The sequence below is a fragment of the Elaeis guineensis genome, chromosome 10 (assembly GCF_000442705.2).
Source record: "Elaeis guineensis isolate ETL-2024a chromosome 10, EG11, whole genome shotgun sequence".
Classification (NCBI taxonomy): domain Eukaryota; kingdom Viridiplantae; phylum Streptophyta; class Magnoliopsida; order Arecales; family Arecaceae; genus Elaeis; species Elaeis guineensis.
The window spans coordinates 9,225,116-9,231,309 of NC_026002.2; the positions used below are offsets into that span (position 1 = coordinate 9,225,116).

The 6,194-nt window shown below is 37.1% G+C and overlaps 1 protein-coding gene across 1 annotated transcript in view; it reads right to left on the reverse strand.

The window, feature by feature from the left end:
- The window catches only part of LOC105053370 (cycloartenol Synthase), a 96,578-nt gene extending 90,642 nt beyond the window's left edge, over positions 1 to 5,936 (reverse strand). Inside the window, 1 exon segment of the mRNA XM_073244978.1 lies at positions 5,920 to 5,936. The gene's annotated coding sequence lies outside the window, so the exon portion shown is untranslated.
- Between the last annotated feature and the right edge of the window lie 258 nt (positions 5,937 to 6,194).

The window sequence follows — 6,194 nt, forward strand, 5'->3', positions numbered from 1 at the left end:
CACTTGGTGATAACACTCTCCAATTGAATAGCGGCACATCTCAGCAGGAGGGAATCATTGATCCTACTGGAAATACTCCGACAGTATAGGAGTAGTCGAACATGACTCAACTAATGCAAACTCTGATCGGAGTAGTTCAAACACAGCAACAATTACTTCAACAACAACATGCACAGCCACATCAGCATCTTCCACCGACACCTGAATATGGAGAACATCCGATGCAGAGAAACAATATCGTCGAGTTTAAGAAGCTAGCCCCTCCAGTCTTCAAAGGGACCATCGATCCACTGGAAGTAGATAACTGGATTATGAAAATGGAGAAGGCATTCGTCGTGCAAGAATACCACGATGAAGAGAAGATCCGCTACACAGCATATCTGTTACAAGACGAGGCATACAACTGGTGGCGTATACTTGAACAAAAATATGAACACGATAGGATACCACTCACTTGGGAGAGATTTCGAGATGAATTCTTTAACAAGTACTTCCTTCGAAGTGTCAGAATACAGAAAGAGCAGGAGTTCATTCATCTGAAACAGGAGAACAGATCCGTTGCAGAATATGAAGCTAAATTCACGGAGTTAGCCATGTTTGTTCCAAGATTAGTTGAGATTGAGCAAGACAGAATACATAAATTTGAAATGGGACTGAAGACAGAAATTAGAAAATAAGTTGTACCCTATGAGTTAACTACTTATGCCTCAGTTGTGAATAAAGTTCTAATAATTGAGAGGAAAGTTAATGAAGCACATGCAGAGAGAGAACGGAATTAGAAGAAGAGAAATAGATTTGGTGGAACTCAAAGACGAAATCAGAACAATAAGGGTCCAGCAAAGAAGCCAGCAAATGATAAGAATCGTGAGAATGAGACAGCTAGATGTTCGAGATGTGGTCGAAGAGAGCATGAGTCTTCTAATTGCCCATGAAATACTGGTTCTTGTTTTAGCTGTGGACAGAAAGGATACAAAATTACAGATTGCCCCCAGAGGAATGTGAATAGACCTACACAAACAAAAGATGGAGGTCAAAGGCCGAAAACTCAAGGAAAGATCTATGCACTCACACAACAGGATGCTCAGGTCTCTAATACTGTGGTGACAGGTATCATTCCTGTATCTGGTATTTATGCTTCAGTTTTGTTTGATTCTGGTGCTACACACTTCTTTATATCCACTACTTTTATTAGACAACATGATATAGTATGTGAACCTATGAAAATCAAATTATATGTTGAGACACCAGTAGGTGGTATTTTGAGTACCGAAAATGTGTGCAAGTCATGTAGTATCAAAATAGGAGAAAGAGAATTACCGACAGATTTGGTGGTCCTAGATATGCATGATTTCGATGTCATTCTAGGAATGGATTGGCTTGCTACTTATCATGCCTCTGTGGATTGTCATGGAAAGAGAGTGAACTTTTAAATACCGAAAGAATTAACATTCAATTTTGATGAAAGTACAGGAACCATCCATCCACGTATTATTTCATTTGTGCAAGCTAGACAGATGCTAAGAAAGAGATGTAGAGGTTACCTAGTATCAATAAAGAATAAAGAATATGATGAATTGAAGTTACAGGATATTCCTATCATAAATAAATTTTCAGATGTATTCATTGATGATTTAACCGGACTACCACCAGACAGAGAAATTGAATTTTTCATTGAGTTGGCACCCAATACTGGTCCGATTTCTAAAGCTCCTTACCGAATGGCCCCTATGGAGTTGAAGGAGTTAAAAGTTCAATTACAGGATTTGTTGGATAAAGATTTTATAAGGCCTAGTGTATCTCCTTGGGGAGCTCCAGTCTTATTTGTGAAGAAGAAAGATGGTAGTATGAGGCTTTGTATCGACTATAGAGAGTTGAATAAGAACACTATCAGAAATAAGTATCCTCTACCTCGAATCGATGATTTGTTTGATCAGCTGCAAGGTGCACAAGTCTTTTCAAAAATTGATCTTCGTTCAGGATATCATCAGTTAAAAATCAAAATAGAGGACATACCAAAGACTGCATTTAGAACTCGTTATGGACATTATGAATTTCTAGTGATGCCATTTGGGTTAACCAACGCTCCAGCGGCGTTTATGGATTTAATGAACAGAATATTTAAATCCTATCTTGATAAGTTTATTGTCGTATTTATTGACGATATCTTGATATATTCAAAGAGCAAATTGGAGCATGAAGAACATTTACGGTATGTACTACAAATATTGAGGAAAGAAAAGCTTTATGCCAAATTTAAGAAGTGTGAATTTTGGTTGGACAAAATAGTTTTTTAGGACACATCGTGTCTAAAGATGGAATTTTTGTGGATCCAACAAAAGTGAAAGCTGTGATACAGTGGAACAAACCTACAAATATTTTTGAGATTTGAAGCTTTCTGGGAATGGCAGGTTATTACAGACGATTTGTAGAAGGATTCTCCCGCATAGCTGCACCTTTGACTCATCTTACTCAAAAAGGGGTTAAATTCGAGTGGACCGAAGATTGTGAACAGAGTTTTCAAGAGTTAAAACAATGATTAGTTTCAGCTCCTATCCTTACTATACCAACAGGAGATGAAGGATTTACAATATATAGTGATGCATCTAAAAAGAGACTCGACTGTGTATTGATGCAACATGGTAAGGTAGTGGCCTACGCCTCAAAATAATTGAAACCATATGAACAGAATTATCCGACACATGATTTAGAATTAGTCGCAGTGATTTTTGCCCTAAAAATTTGGAGACATCACTTATACGATGCGCAGTGTGAAGTGTTTACTGATCATAAGAGTTTGAAGTATATTTTTACGCAGAAAGAATTAAATATGAGACAGAGAAGGTGGTTAGAACTGTTGAAAGATTATGATTTAACAATTCATTATCATCCTGAAAAAGCTAATGTCGTTGCCGATGCCCTTAGTAGAAAATCCGTGAGAAATTTGGCGGTTTTAATCACACATCAAAGCCAATTATTGGAGGATATAAGAAAACTGAAATTAGACATCCAAATATATGACTCAACAGTATGATTAGCCAACATGAGAGTTCAGCCAACACTCATTGAAAGAATTATAGTTGCCCAGAATGATGATCCACAACTAATGAAAATAAAGAATTCAGTGGAAGCTGGTGTTCAATCTGAATTCAAGATATATGATGATGGTTCGTTGAGGTTCGAAAACAGAATTTGCATACCCAATGATTCAGTACTCAAGCATGAAATACTTCGGAAAGCACATCAGACCGGTTATACAGTTCATCCGGGAGGTACTAAGATGTATAGAGACTTAAAGAAAATGTATTGGTGGAATAATATGAAAAGAGAGATTGCTCAATTTGTGGCTCAATGTTTGGTGTGTCAACAAGTTAAAGCTGAACATCAGAGACCTGCGGGACTACTTCAATCTCTTGATATTCTAGTATGGAAGTGGGAACATATCACTATGGATTTTGTAACTGGACTACCTAAGACTCCAAGTAAAAATGATGTAGCCTGGGTGATTGTGGATCGATTGACAAAGTCTGTACACTTTCTACCGATTAGAGTTGGATTTACTTTAAAAGACTAGCAAAATTATTAATGAAAGAAATTGTAAGGCTACATGAATTTTCAGTGACCATCGTATCGGATCGAGACACCAGATTTGTATCACAGTTTTGGAAGAGCTTACACAAGGCATTAGGAACAAAATTAAACTTCAGTACAGCTTTTCATCCACAGACTGATGGTCAGTCAGAGAGAACTATTCAGATCTTAGAAGATATATTGAGAACTTGTATTTTGGATATGAAAAGTTCATGGGATGAGCATCTACCTTTGATTGAGTTTGCTTACAATAACAGTTATCAGGCTAGCATTGGTATGGCACCTTATGAAGCATTATATGGTAGAAGATGCTGATCACTGATTCACTGGGATGATGTTGGTGAGTGGAGAATATTGGGTCCCGAACTTGTTCAACAAGCAGTCTAGAAGATTCAATTAATTAAAGAATGACTTCGGGCAATACAAAGCAGATAGAAAAGTTATGCAGATAACAGGAGATAGAAATTAGAATTTCAAATTGGTGATCATGTATTTCTCAAAGTGTCTCCTTCAAAAAAAATCTCAAGATTTGGCATTCGTGGCAAATTAAATCCTAGATATGTGGGTCTGTTTAAGATTTTGAAAAAAAATTGGTGAGGTGGCTTATAGACTTGCCTTACCACCTTCACTTGCAGGAGTACATAATGTTTTTCATGTTTCTATGTTAAAAAAATATTTATCAGACCCAAGTCGCATCGTGGAACTTGAACCCTTGCAAGCTAAAAAGATCTAATATGAAGAATATCCGATACAGATCGTAGACCGTAAAGAACAAGTGCTGAGACGTCGCAACATTCCTTATGTCAAGGTACAGTGGAGTCGACATTCGGAAAGAGAAGCTACTTGAGAACTAGAGGAAGAAATGAAGCAAAAGTATCCCCAGCTCTTCGAGACCATAGGTATAAAAAATTTCGAGGACGAAATTTTTTTTAGGGGTGAAAAATGTTATAGCCCAAGCCCAAGTCCAATTTAAAAGACCCAAGCTCATTTAAAAAAAAAAAAAGAAAAACAGGGGAACCGGGAAGAAGACTCCTGGTAGGAGTCTTCTTCTCCGATTAAACCACGGTGATCGAGAGTCCTAGGACCACCAGGAGTCCTAGGGCACTCTATAAAAAGGCTCTCCCCTTCCTTAGAAGCCCTCCACCAGTCCTTTTCCCCTCTCTTCCTCCCTGATTTCTCCGATTAGAGCCGCGGATACTTGTTTCGTGCTCGCCGCGATTGCTCACCGGCGGAGTCACCAGAGGGCGAAGTAAGCTTTCCTCCTCTTCCTCTCTTCTTTCTCCTTCTTCCCGTGCCTCTGTGCACGACTGCCGGCGACGGGTGTCACCAATTTTTGTCGGAGAAGGGACCCCTGTTTGGTCTCTTCTTCCCTTTGGTTTTCCGGCGCCGGCGATCACTACCGACCGCCGGCCTTGCCTCTCCGAACTCAAGAGAGTTGCCCCCCTCTACCGTCGGCCTTCGTCGTGTCGGCCATGGCCTGAACGACCGATCAAGGGAGGGACCTGCCAGTCTCCTGTTTCGGCCAGGAAGGAGCCCGAGAGAAAAGAAAAGAAAAGAAAAAGAAGAAAAAGAGAAAAGAAAAGAAAAGAAAAAGAAGAAAAAGAGAAAAGAAAATAAACGAAAAAAAAAAGAGAGAGAAAAAGAAAGGGAGAGAGAAACTTTTTTTCTCTGCTCTCTCTCTTAGATTTTTAGGATTTATGGAATTAAAAAAAATATATATAATAATAATAATTAAAAAAAATATAAGAAGAGTTTCCATGGATCAATCCAAAAATTCTGAATGCTGTCGTCTAGTTAATCCATGTGAGGATATTAGATTTTAACAAATTTTAATTTTTTAATTCAATAAAATTTTGATCAAAAAATATGATATTTGATATATCAGGTCTGGAGAAGGATTTTCAAGATTTCTAAAATTCTGAGTTTGAATTTTCTTTTGAGGTAAGTAGTATTTATTTTTATTAAATTTATCTGGTAAATTATAAATTCTGAATTAAATAAATTCATGGTATGCTTGTGATTGAAAATATTTATTGAAATTAATTATGATTGAAAATAATTATTGAAATTATTTGTGATTGAAAATAATTATTGAAATTATTTATGATTGAAAATAATTGTTGAAATTATTTATGATTAAAGTTATTTGTTGAAATTATTTATGATTGAAGTTATTTGTTGAAATTATTTATGATTGAAGTTATTGTTGAAAAATTATTATGATGATGTATGATCATAAAGAATAATATGATTGATTTGATTCGAATATTATTTATTTATATTATTTTTGAAAATAATATATGAATTGGAAGATGATATGAATTTGACAACCTGACTATGTAAAGGACCCTGCCAATGGGGACATATACGTTGGCAATTGATTGTCCTGAGGGTTTATATCGCCAGCAAGACCAGCGACATGTCGCCAGAGAGACCAGCGACAAACTGCCAGCGAGACCAGCGGTTCCAAAGGACTTGGCTGCCAGATGATTCGCAGCCCACCGCAAGCAGATACGCGGTATTATGACCCTGCCACAAGGAAAATATGGTCATAGTCATAGTTGGTAAGAAGAACTTAAGAAATTGATGAATTTAAGATGATAAGC